The 13992-nt window shown below is 43.2% G+C and overlaps 1 pseudogene; it reads right to left on the bottom strand.

Moving 5' to 3' along the window:
- Positions 1 to 502: 502 nt before the first annotated feature.
- Positions 503 to 13992, bottom strand: part of LOC127926056 (potassium voltage-gated channel subfamily H member 7-like) — a 54734-nt pseudogene continuing 41244 nt past the window's right edge.

Below are 13992 nucleotides of genomic sequence, written 5' to 3'. Positions count from 1 at the left end.
TGAACTGTTTAGAGACAAAAACAGTGTTTGAAAGTGTGCCGGCAGTGCTGCTGTTCTAAGACTGTTTCTCATCCAAACAGCCTGATTAAGCTGACCTTCAGGCAGAGGGAAATCATTAGAAGTGTTTGAGTAGTGTGAACATCCAGTAAGGAAGTATTCACACAGCCATAGGTATTCACACAGCCATAGGTATTCACACAGCCACATCTTCAGGATGTCAATTTACTGGAGAACAGCACACCTTCCACAGCCCGACATGAATAAAAAGACAAAGTTATTGTTGCAGTAACTAGTGTCTCGCGTATATTTCGGTTGGGGACTTTTTTTATGTGCTGCTACTGCACACCAGCGTCAAGTTGACAAACAATGAAATTTGGTTTTAATTGCAACCTTTCATCCGGTTGTTCTTGTGAAAGGGAATGTGTATTCAATAACCTACCAGGTTGAATAAAGATATATTAATCTGCTGGAACAATAATTAACTACCCACACGAGAAGATACCCAAAATTGGCCACCACAATGTTCCTTGAGGATTCGGCGGACCCTCGGGACAAGAAGTAGGGCAGTAAGCACGTCTCCACAGTGGACCAGTGTGTCGCCCGTGGGGAGTGCGTGGTCTTGAACCTCATGGCCAGGGCCCTCAGGCGGCCATAGTAGCCTTGGAATGCCTTGCAGCCTGGAGCAGATCCCGCGTTGAGGTGGAGGCAGATATCAGCCTGGAGACACTCTGGGAAACCCTTTAGGACCTGGGGGCGTGAAAAGACAGGCCACAGCAATAGGAAAAAATGGTCAGATAGGACTGGGACGGAAGTGTTTATGGTGTTATCAGAGGTGTGCTGTCAAACTAACTTGAGACGTCTTTGGGTGTGGGTTTGGTTTGAGTTTGCAAGTTAGATTTGGTTTGAATCCAATGGGTTGATACAATTGCCAATTGTGTTTTGGTCTTCTTCTCAAAATCTAAATACTGCATTGTCATATGTGACTGTTTGAGGGGTATTTTTATGGCATCTACCCATAGTTTTAATCAGAGTAATAGCAGGTGGGGGTAAACAGATATCCAACACTGCTATACAAGACACAACAAACTAGGAAAACATGGAAACAGACATGGAAACACACCTTCCCTTTGATAAATAAATAAATAATTAGCACAAGTGTGCTCATGAGGGAACTTTCTATCTTCGTGGGGTATCATTAGTGTCTGTGATTCAGATTTATTATAAAAATGAATAAATAAAATACTTACCTCAAAACTGAATTAACCTGTCATGTCATTTAGAGTTTAAGGATCAGAGTGACAAGTATTTCAACTATTTCAATTACTACATGCTTAAATGCAAATAGTATCACTGGAAAAAATGTCACCTAAATGATTCAGTGACATTAATGCCCTCAATTGGAAAACAAGTAATTTGCCTGGGACTGAACACCACACAGGGTCAAAGGTTACAGGTTAAAGTTCATGAGATGACTGTAAACAGAGGATCAAATCTTGAACTGTGAAATCACAGAGGACCAGAGGGGCAAGGGAAGGCTTCAAACACACAAAGGGGAACATTAAACAATGAAACATTCTTACTCTATCACATACAAAACAATGACCTTATTAACAAAAACTCATCTGGACAAATCTACATTTCTTGAAAAAGAGAGGCTATTTTTCAATAGTTGGGGAATAAAATCATAGCAGAAGATTTTGGAAAGGAGAGATTGAACAACATTTGGCAAGTGCAGTGCAGGTGCAATATCGCTGGACATGTGTGCCAAGCCTCCCACACGGAGGGAAACCTGGCAGTGCCAGGCTGTCTGTGCCTCTAACTGCCATATAAATTATGTGGTTTGTGTTTGAACACACACATTTCGTGCAAACGGCGACCTTGTGGCAAGCCACATGCAAGTCAATCTGTGATGGACAATATGGGCTGCTAGAAGCACTGAGGGTTATACTACTGGCTGGCATGCAATAGGGAAGTCAGTATGTACACTGAGTGGACAAAACATTAAAGATCACCTGCTTTTTCCAGGTGAAAGCTATGATCCCTTATTGATGTCACATGTTAAATCCACTTCAATCAGTGTAGATGAAGGGGAGGAGACAGGTTAAAGAAGGATTTTAAGCCTTGAGACAATTGAGATATGGATTGTGTATGTGTGCCGTTCAGAGGGTGAATGGGCAAGACAAAAAAATATTTAAGCGCCTTTGAACGGGGTAATGTAGTAGGTACCAGGCGCACCTGTTTGATGTGTCAGAACTGCAGCACTGCTGGGTTTCACGCTCAACAATTTCCCCATGTGTATCAAGAATAGTCCACCACCCAAAGGACATCAGCCAACTTGACACAACTATCGGAAGCATTGGAGTCAACATGGGCCAGTAATCCTATGCATGGAAACTTTCGACACCTTGTAGGGCCCATGTGCTGACGAATGAGGCTGTTCTGAGGGCAAAAGGGGTTGCAACTCAGTATTAGGAAGGTGTTCTTAATGTTTTCTATACTCAGTGTACAAGGCATGATCTAGAGGACTACAGTATTTAAAAATAACTGGGGAGCATGCCTTCAAATTATCATGCTTTTTCCTAGACTATAAAGACAAGTTATGGATTTTAATAAAGGTATTCTTTGATTTCGTCTTGGTCAACGATTTACTACACTATGCCTTCTTTTGAAAACAACACGTTTCTTTGAACACAGTACCTCCTGCTCTTACCCAGAGTGATGAAGTCATTCCATTTGACATGAGGCAGACAAGGAAAAGACACATTTAAGCAAGTACAGTTAGCATCACCAGGGAAAGCCGGTTTACATACAGTATCCATGGCTTTCATTCTAGAGTTTAGAATCTTAATCAAGATCATAATAATGTCATATAACCATGTCGCTAAGGAACACACTGGGCTATATGTTAATGGTAAGAACCGTCATGGAGACAACGTTGTTTAAGGTCAGAAAAAAACATTGAACAGCTTCACCGAGAAGCTAAGTACTGTAGGAGAAACACAGCAAAGGCAGTAACATAACCATCGTCTTGAAACTGGGGGCTGAACATGAAAAACCTATTGAAGAACAGCAGCAATCTGAATCATCAATCTGAGACTTAACCACTATCTATTCCCTTATCCCACCATATGACTAACATTATGTCCCAATATGAGCATTTTTGTTTGCCAAAGTCTCACTTGGAAGACTTATTAGCCCCACACACACACACAAACACGCACACACACACACACAGCCTCCCTTACACCCCCACGGACCCACCCACCCCCACCCTCCCCCACCTTCCTCCCTACACAACCCCCCACCCCCCCCCATTCGCACCATATTCATGTCGATGCCGTTGGTGTAGTTCCAGGCGTGTTGGAAGTACTCCTCCAGGCGTTGCCTCAGTGGGTTGGGGATCTGGTGGAAGCGGATGAATTCTTTGACCCGGAGCATCTGCAGGTGGTACCGCGCCCCGTACCAGAGTACAACCGCTGGATGATGGCCGACACATTACCAAAGATACTGGCGTACATCAGGGCTGCGAGAGGGAGAATCACACCAGACAGGTGGTCATCATGTCGTCATCACTGTTAGCAATATTCTAATTTCCCTTAATTAATCAGTAGCTAGGAATATAGTAGTACAATAACTTATTGAGTAGTACTACTTGGCTTTACAGTAATAGTGATTCATTGTCGAAATGTGTATAATGTATTCATTTGTTTGTTCGTTCATTCATTCCATCTGTTTTCAGTCTAAACACTCACAGCCAATCAGCATGACACAGATGGAGAAGATCTTCTCGGAGTTGGTGTTGGGTGAGACGTTGCCAAAGCCCACGCTGGTCAGACTACTGAAGGTAAAATAGAGGGCCGTGACGTATTTGTCCTTGATGGACGGGCCAGAGCTGGGGTCACTGTAGTTGTACCTAGGGGGTGAGACAGTACACTCAGTTCATGGTTCGATACATTTCACTGTATTTTTTCTACAGTATTATCCCAACATAATAACGGGAAAAGTATATTTTTTTATACATCTGATTTTGTACCAATATTTCTTAGTGTAATTAACAAATCCTAAAGTTATTTCCGATCATTCAACTGCATCGTTATTAAAGAGTCATGTGATACAGTAAATAGTATTGGGGTACATTGAGGCACAAGTCCATGGTACATGTTGTTATGATATTCAGTAATTCAGTATATTTTGGCTTGCCTAGTACCTCTTCCAATGGACACGCCCAGGTTATCCAGCCAGCCAATCTTGTGCTCCAGATAGGCTTCTCCACATTGCCGATGGCGTACCAGATGCAGGCCAGCCAATGGGCAATGAGGGCGAAGATGCACATGAGGAGCATAAGGACGGCGGCGCCGTACTCTGAATATCGGTCCAGCTTACGGGCCACGCGAACTAGTCGGAGCAGCCGGGCGGTCTTCAGCAGCCCAATCAGAGTTGTGGTCTGAGGGGACATAGAAGTAAACAGAGCTGTGATTGGCTGGGGGTTTGAGTGTTGCAGTACAGTCCAGGCAAGTTATTTGTTAATTGGATGCACCACAACAGGAAGCAATTTGTTGTTATTAGGGGTAACCTTAAGGTCAGATCAAAAGGTTAGGAGTTAGGGTTAAGATAGTACTGTTTACAATCAAGCTTGGCTAAATGACCACGATCCAGTTTCTAATTCCAGTTTCTAAATCACTGAACATGTCAATGGAAGGGAACTCTGCAAAAATAGACTGCTGTCTAAACCAGCAGAGAGCAGTGGCAATAATACGAATATAATATAACATATTTCCGTCATTCTAAAATGTTGTTAGGAGGAATGAGGGGAAAGGGGGATTTATCAAGCCTACATGCTACATACTAAGACGACTGCAGAAAAACATGTTTTAAAGAACAATAAAGAAAAGAAAATCTAAAAGAACTGAGCTTTTGACAGAGAGTCCAAGTCTTCCAGCCAGGCAGCATGAAAGCAAACACCACGCCTCTCCTGTCCTCCCACCCCTCCTTCTGTTCAGTTTAAACAGTCTCCATCCTGGCATCTCTCCATCTCGGTTCCTGCCCAGCTAAATGAACACGGTGACAACAACAACAACAAAAACAACCACGGCCTGCCATGAGATAAGAGCTGATTTATTAGTGTCGCACAGTCTGCAAACAGCATAAGTGAGTCTTAGGGAAATTCTAATAGTTTGTTCCTCGTCTCCTCAGGACCAACGTTTATAGTAATATCCTGAGGGAAGTCATTACTACTACTGTTTTTTGTCCTCTACAGTCACTCAGCTCTCTGCACCTGCACACGTTTATTTACAGGGTGCTTCTCCCGTTTACACATGAGACTCAATTTGACAGTGACTATGGTTCCTTGTCTCATAGAAGGGAGTCTGATTTATGGCGCAACACTGACTTGACTCTGTCACAGGTGAATGTGCTCTGGTGAGGGACACGGATGCTACTGCTGAGTCTCTGAAAGCTCCATTACAAACCGCCCGGGCCATCCGCCCAGATCTTCCCCTCTAGATCGCTGCAATCATTTACAGCAGATTTAGCCTACTTTACTCTTAGAAAAATAGGTGTTATCTAGAACCTAAAAGGGTTCTTTGGCTGTCCCTGTAACGTCTGCTTCCAACTCACACTCTCAAACACGTAGATCCCTGAATGCAGTTCACTCTCCAGATCCCAATCACCTGAATTCTGATCACCTGTTCACACACCTGTATGTCATTATCACACACTATTTAGTTCAGTTCTTTGCACCCCATCTTTGTGAGGTATTGTTTGTTTGTGACACACTTCTAGTTGGAACGCTGGTTTCCCCATAATTTAATCCTCCCGTGTATGATAGTTTCTGCCTGCCTCACTAACGATGCCTTTTGCCTATTCCCTGCCTGTACTTTAGCGGATTTCCTGTTCTCAACCTATTGCCTGATCTCCCAGACGACGTTATTCAACTTTTCCCTGCCTGTACTGTTGCCTTTTGGACCCCCTGTGTATGACCTTCTGCCTGCCCCTGGACCAAACTACTTGACTCCTTCTGTGGTCCTTTACAATAAACATCTGCTGTGCCCTGCGCTTCAAACCAGCTCTCTGTCTCCGAAAGTGTTCATTAAAGGCTCCTAAGGAGAACGCTAAGAAGAACACTTTTTGGCTCCGGGTAGAAAGAACCCTTTTGGGTTGCATGTAGAACCCTGGAACCAAAAGGGTTCTCCTATAGGGACAGCCGAAGAACCCTTTTTCTAAGGGTGTACTTCTCAACCGGGAAGAAATCAGTCTCAGACAGACAGGGCATATCCTAAATCAATCAGAAATTCTTTCCGGGTTTTAGAATTGGTCCTAACTGTTGATCTTGACTGGAATGTCGGATGTGCAGAGTGAAAAGGGGTGCTTTAGTAGGCTATATTAGTGTATGGTTGATTAAAGTACTTGCTTAAGTCTGCAGTGCTTGTGAGTTGAAGAGTGGAGAGCTAAAGCTTCTCCCTAACAACCCTGATGATAAATCCGGGGATGGGGTTTGCTAGTCATCTGTGTTGGCCTGTCCACTCTACACAACCCTGATAGGCAGACAACACGTGATGGCTTGTGGTCTGAAATAGAAGACATAATCCCATAGGCTACTGGCTACAACAGGGTTTTCTAACTATGTTCCTGGGGTCCGATCCCGATTTAGGAATTGATGCCTTTCCTACGCAATCAATCAATCAAATGTATTTATAAAGCCCTTCTTACATCAGCTGATGTCACAAAGTGCTGTACAGAAACCCAGCCTAAAACCCCAAACAGCAAACGATGCAGGTGTTGAAGCACGGTGGCTAGGAAAAACTCCCAAAAGGCCAGAACCTAGGAAGAAACCTAGAGAGGAACCAGGCTATGAGGGTGACCAGTCCTCTTCAGCCTGTGCCGGGTTGAGAGATTATAACAGAACATGGCCAAGATGTTCAAATGTTCATAAATGACCAGCATGGTCAAATAATAATAATCACAGTGGTTGTCGAGGTGCAACAGGTTCACAGCACCTCAGGAGTAAATGTCAGTTGGCTTTTCATAGCCAATCACGCACTCCTTTCCTATGCACTCATCAGTATTTGGTATACCAATTTACCTTATTTAGTTGGCTACCTTGCACACTTTGTATACATTTAATTCAACTGCTGAAAACCTTCCCACTTGCTGGCCAACATATTTTCTCGTGGAGTTTCATTCAATGGGATTTTCAGTACATGTATCTCTTTAAATAAGGTTTTAATTACAATTGTCAACAGACTCAATGGAAAACATTAAGAGAACAGGTTCAGAACATGGGGATCAATGAAAGAAAGCCATCTATGCATATTGTTCTCCGTTTCAGTACCAACTAGATTTAAAAATACTCTTGCAGATTATTTCGGCACATTTTAGGGTTAGGAAAGTATGTATGAATCGTACATTTTTTTGGGGGAGAGTCTACGCACTAAATACTGGATATTGATGAATAAGAATAATAATATAATATAATATATGCCATTTAGCAGACGCTTTTATCCAAACGACTTACAGTCATTACAGTACATTCTACGTATGGGTGGTCCCGGGGATCGAACCCACTACCCTGGCGTTACAAGCGCCATGCTCTACCAACTGAGCTACAGAAGGACCACGAATACAGTGGTTTGATTCATCCTGAAAGCTGTCATATTCAAATTCAATCCATGAAATATTGGAAGAAGGAAAAAGGAGTTACCTTTTTGTATAAATATAACCTTAATTCTCACTAATCATGGAAATGTATGACAACGGTCTAGTTGCTGTGAGCCTTGTGCCAGGCTCCAGGTTTAACCGGCTGGTCTGAGTTCCATAATGATTCAAATAGGCTACATGTCCCAAAATATTGCGCAACGTTAGCCAGATATGATCCACTAATGCTAGCGACCCTCAAGAAAATGAATGATGCGAAAAGAAATCCATATGGGTATTACTGACTGCGGCTCCTGGTAGTGGCTAATGTTTATCATGATACAAACTGGAAAATAAAACAGAGAAAAGCATATAATCAAAACATTATAAAGCGTATACATCAACTCGGGAGGTTCCAGCCCTACAGAAGCCTATAGCTTGGGTCTCCAAATTTCATCCATGCAAATTATGAGGGCACACAATAACAATTCTGAATAACGGCACAGCTATTTATATCTTATTTCACTGTGAAAATATGATTTTCAGTTTTCTTCCATATGGCTGGTTTCACATTCGTCTCCAGGGACCATAAGGAAAAATCATCTAAAAAACAATTGCTATGTGTATTTACGATTCCCTTCTCCAAACGGATTAGTCATTTACCTAGCTCTTATCAATAGATCCTACCAAGTTGTAAACGACAGTGCACGGAGAACGGTACTATTTCTATCAGAAAGAAATGAAGTAGATGCATCTTGCACTTGGAACCGGTAAATTCGCTAGACCTTGTTCATGGTTTCATTGCGCGTCAAGGTGGTGGAATTATGAGGGAATTAGGTAAAGGTCAGAATCTGTAGACACACCTCCTCCACACCTTCATTTATTCTAGCTCCACCTCAAACAAATAGTGGGTGAATAGCATGCTATTCTCATGTTTCAATTTAAAGTAAGACTACATAGAGAGAAAAGGCCATAAAAAAGCAACTACGTTGCATTTACGCATGCTCAACTCGGGCATGAATCTGGGTCCTGGAAAACTACTGTCTGGGTATGCAGGCTTTTGTTTCAGCCCAGCACTGATACACACCTCATTCAAATGATCAACAAATTCAATTTGGACGTCAATTTTCTTAATTGGTTGTTACTGCAGGACTTACAAAAAAGCCTGCACGTGTTATCATAAAATGTAGCCTCTGCTGCTTATTTCCTGAAAAGTGAGAAACACTATATTACTTTGGACACACATGTGGCATGGCACCACTCGTCTGTCTGTTCCACTTCCTCTTCCTGCCATTCACTGACAAACCCAGATGGAGGGTAACTCTCTGGTACAAGACACCTGATGGTAAATAATGACTGGACAAATCACTGCTCTGACACACCACTGCTCCCTACACATGCTCACTTGTCATCATTTTGCAAGAGACATCTTTTTTTCTTTCTGGAACATCATGTACCCTCTTCTGTCCCGGCTCTGTGATGTGCCAGCAAGGGGACACACTTAGCAGTCGCTGCTCGGCTGAGATATTGACATCCTGTGGGTGTAATCAGAGTAGATAAATCGTCCCTCTCTCTTCCTCTTTCCCTCTCATACGCAGGAGCACATCTCTCCTCTCACTGCAGTTCAACAATCTTTCTTTTAATCTGCATCTTTCTTGCTCTGTCTTTCCCTCTCTCCTTTTCTCGAGTTGAGAACTTGGAAAGCTACTGTTCCACCTGATGGGAGCCAAAAGCAACACAGACAAATGAACAACAACAAACTGCAGTTTAGCAGTTCAGTCTTAGCTATTTGAGAGGCAGACGCCGTTCAACAGTTTTAGGACGCCCGAGGCAATCTGCCATAGCTACAGACTGAGACCAAATCAGATGTGAAAATGAGAGGCGTCTGACTAGCGAAACCTACAGGGGCACCGTCATGTCGACGAGGACCCTGAGGTTGTCTGACGTGTGCCTGTGAGTAAGTGACTAGCGACTTTAATTCAAAACATTTCAGAGAATGAGGAAAACTATAGGAGCACCATGTCATCACGACTTGGACCCGAGGCCTAGTGACACGTGTCTGTGAGTAAGCGGCTAAGTGACTAATGCCCGATTCACTCGATTAGGCCGATGCAAATGGCTCTTTCAAGCACTGTTCCCGTAACTATGGTGGATATGTAACCAGGCCAACACAGCAAAGTACAGCTCGGTTTGACTCAGTTTCAGCTTGGCTTAGTAGTGTAAAAGAGTCTCTGCGTTTTCTCTTACTTCCTCCGATCCCGAGCCGAAGATGAGCAGATCAAAGGGGATGGCAGCCACCATGTCGATGAGGAACCAGCCCTTGAAATAGTGGATGGCTATCTTCGCCGGTGGCTGACCACCTCCTCGTTGAGATTCACATAGGTTGTCCTGAAGTTGATCAATATGTCCACGATGAACATGATGTCCACCATGAGGTCGACCACGTTGAGCGGCGAGCACGGTAGCCGCACTCCCTCCTCTTCTGCTCCTCTAGGTCGTTGAGGAGGAAGGCGGCGGAGTAGGCGTGAAGATGGCCGTGTAGATGACCAGCAGCAGGATGAGCCAGTCCCACACCGCTTTGAAGGGGCTGTAGTGGAGGATGGTTAACTTGTCCATGCGGGCGTCTGGAGCTTGTACTCGGGAAGCACATCTGCGCCCAGGGATAGCACCTGAGGAGGAAGGAGGGAAGAGTTAAGAGGACGTAAAAGTGAAGACATTAAGAAAATGGTGGCTTCTATGTAGGAAAAGCACTATTTAAGGAATGTTGAATTGCATCAATATCCCAAATATTCCAGTTGCAGTATGGCCTGTCCCTGGATAACTTTTAATATCAATATCACAGAGCAGATAGTAGTCTCAATGACACTAAGGTGATTATCGTTGTGGGATATAGTCATTCATTCTGCAGCTTGACACTTCAATGCCAGGGAAGACATTTCTGTCTCTGCTTCTCATGGCTGATTATCACGGTGGCGAGAGGGAGGGAGAGGAGGAGAGAGAAAGGTAAAGTGCTTCACCCAAGGGCAGAGAAGTAATTATTGTAGATGGAGAGAAGCGCGAGCTGAAATAGAGCCTTGGAAATGGAATTAGGGCTCCATTTTGGCCGACTTCACCATAGAACCAGAATTACTAGAATGGGAATCCCCATTCAAGTCGATGCTCCATGATGGTCAATTCAAGTAATTATTTCAATTATTTCCTCCATCATCTAGGCCTACTCCTAGTCGCACCCTGGCAGGGATCGCCTCGGCAACCCCTGTGTTTGAGTGGGATGAAGGGCGGCGGGCTTAAGTGATTATAATGGAATTGGTTATTAGATGTCTTCTGTCCCTCCCTGTGTGATTACAGGTCAATAGAACAACCCTCCACTATATCACACCCTTTAAAGTAAATCACCAAATAAAGGGCAGAGAGAGAAAAAAGCTTTTCATTATTCATGTCCAGCTACAGTAGTTATCTTCATTAAAAGTTTTGGTAAGTAGGCTACAGGCAGTTTTATTTATTTCATCAAACTGCCCTTTGCTCAAAGTGGAAAAGAAGCAAAAGGCAGTGATTGTCACGAGAAACCTCTTTTTGAACGAGCGTGCTGTTTTGTGACTCTGATGACATACCACCTAAATCAGGCAGAATCACATACCATGTGGATAGATTAGTCGATGTGGCCTACTGGGCTGCTGCATTCGTAAGGAGTTGGTAAAAGGAGTACCTAATCTCTGATTCAATGTCAGACGTTTCTAGGCCTATATGATCCTGTTAATCCATTTGGGTTGGGTGATCTGATCCGATATCTGTGGTTAGTGGCAACATCTAATTTGAGCCATACGGTTACATAGATAAACTGTCTCTGAGCCTGCTGGCAAGCCCAGGGAGGAGTCAATTTATAGAATGAGAGCTCAGTTGAGCACGTCGTTCCCCTGATCTGTTACTAAATAAATTATTCAGACATAATCATTTGATGCACCTAGTGGGATTCGAAGGAACTCTGTCATCTGGAATAACGGTATGCAAATGAGTGGTCTGTTCATTTCACCTCTCACGTTATTTGTTTGTATTGTTGGAGTATTTAGAATACTGGAGTGTCATTTCCTGTCTTGGCCAGTGCTGTTTGTCATGTGACCCGCAACATGTATTGTTGGCAATAAATAAAAATAGGCTAAACTGAAGCGAAGCCATGACATAACAACTGGTAAAACTGAAGCAAACCCATCAAAACCTGGAGAAATAAAACCTCATGGAGCGAACATTAAGTATCAAACGTGTTGTTTTATATAGAGCATCAACATGCATTGATGCCGCTTATCCAATCTACAGCACAGACTCATGTCAATCCTCCATCTGTTAAGTCTGGTTGAGTTCTGTGTTTATTCTGCAGCCTAGAGCACAAACTGGAGAGACTTGGTCTCCAGACACGCCTGGAACAGTGTGAGCCTCACAGCCAGACAACAAGGGAACAGGGAACAGGAGCTTGGGATGTCACATCCAGACAACAGGGGAGGAACAGGGAACAGCAGCTCAGGGCCTCACAGTCAGAGAAATATATAAAATACTAAAGAAACAAGCAACTGTCTAGTTTGATCAAATGACAGAATGAGATGGCGAAAAGGAAAAAACATGTTCAATGTAATCTGTTCAATAGTAGCAGCAGATGGTTGCTAGCAAACGTACAACCAGGAAAGAAACAAGAGTCTGTTATGAGTCTAGATAATCAACTATAACTCTATCTGACATAGGCCTGCTGTATAACAACAGTGTTCCACTGCAGTAGGTATATCCAATACTAACTATATCAGGGATGGCAACTCCATTCCTTGGGGCCTGATTGGTGTTACACTTTGCCCCAGCCTCAGCTAACACACCTGACTCAATAGCCAACTAATCATGATCTTCAGTTTAGAATGCAATTAGTTTAATCAGCTGTGTTTGCTAGGGATGGGGAAAGGTGTGACACTGCTCTGGCCCCTGAGGATTGGAGTATCCCATCCCTGAACTATATAAATAATCACAACAAATACTAAGATCCGGTTGGAAAATACAAGCTGCAACCCACTATTGAGATGTGTGACACACACACACACACACACACACACACACACACACACACACACACACACACACACACACACACACACACACACACACACACACACACACACACACACACACACACACACACACACGTCACCAAATAATTGATTAAAACACACTGTTTTGCAATGAAGGTCTACAGTAGCCTCAGCAGCACTCTGTAGGGTAGCACCTTGGTGAATGCCGGAATGCAACTAGCATCTGTCCTCCTCTTGGTACATTGACTTCAATACAAAACCTAGGAGGCTCTTGGTTCTCACCCCTTCCATAGACTAACACAGTAATTATGACAACTTCCGGAGGACGTCCTCCAACTATCAGAGCTCTTGCAGCATGAACTGACTTGCTGTCTTCCCTATCAGATGATCAGAGAATGAATCTAGTACTGAAAGCAGAAGCTACAGCGAGCTAGCACTGCAGTGTATAAAATGTTGTGAGTAGTTATCTTAAAGAGAGAAAGACCATAGTTGAACAGTTTTGAACAAGTTAATTTCTTCCAATATTAAGGAGAAGCAAGAGTGAGAGAGATTTGGTTGTATTTTTTAAACATTCGCTAGCGAATGCAGCTAGCTAGTTTAGCCTACTCAAACACCTGGCTCAAACAGAGAGGGATGCTATGTTAGCTAGCTGGCTATAGCTATCCAACACTGGAACTCTTCCAAGTCAAGGTAAGCTTTGGTTTTATTAATGTATTGCCACCGTGGCTTGCCAGTGTAACTGATAAACTGTACACTGTACTGCATGATTGTAGCGAGTTTACTAACGTGTTAGTTTTTTTATTTTAATTTTAATTTGACCTTTATTTAACTAGGCAAGTCAGTTAAGAACAAATTCTTATTTTCAATGACGGCCTAGGAACAGTGGGGTTAACTGCCTGTTCAGGGGCAGTTCTAGTTAACTATGATGTGACAACTGTCTGTGTGTAGAGGTAAGCGGTCATTGTATTAAGGTTTGGCTTGGAAAGGCTTTTTCGCCTGGTCACAGACAGCTACTGTGTTGTACACATAGTTTTGAGAAGGAATTACATCTACAACGAGTGAAGTGATCATGATGTTATTATGTGGCTGCTATGAAAGTGAACTGTTTGCGTGTAATCAGGTGTGTATTCATTCCACCGATTCTGTTGAAAAACATTTCGCAAACGTAACAAAATGGGGATAAACATACCTGAATTTGTCCAATAGAATCTCTAATTTGCAATTGTTGGACTAATGATTACACGCTACATTAGCTAGCTGTAGGCAAGAGTGTGCAAGGCGGTATTGAATGTTTCAC

The sequence above is a fragment of the Oncorhynchus keta genome, unplaced genomic scaffold (genome assembly GCF_023373465.1).
Source record: "Oncorhynchus keta strain PuntledgeMale-10-30-2019 unplaced genomic scaffold, Oket_V2 Un_contig_667_pilon_pilon, whole genome shotgun sequence".
Classification (NCBI taxonomy): Eukaryota; Metazoa; Chordata; class Actinopteri; order Salmoniformes; family Salmonidae; genus Oncorhynchus; species Oncorhynchus keta.
This window is presented reverse-complemented; position numbering and strand designations above follow the sequence as displayed.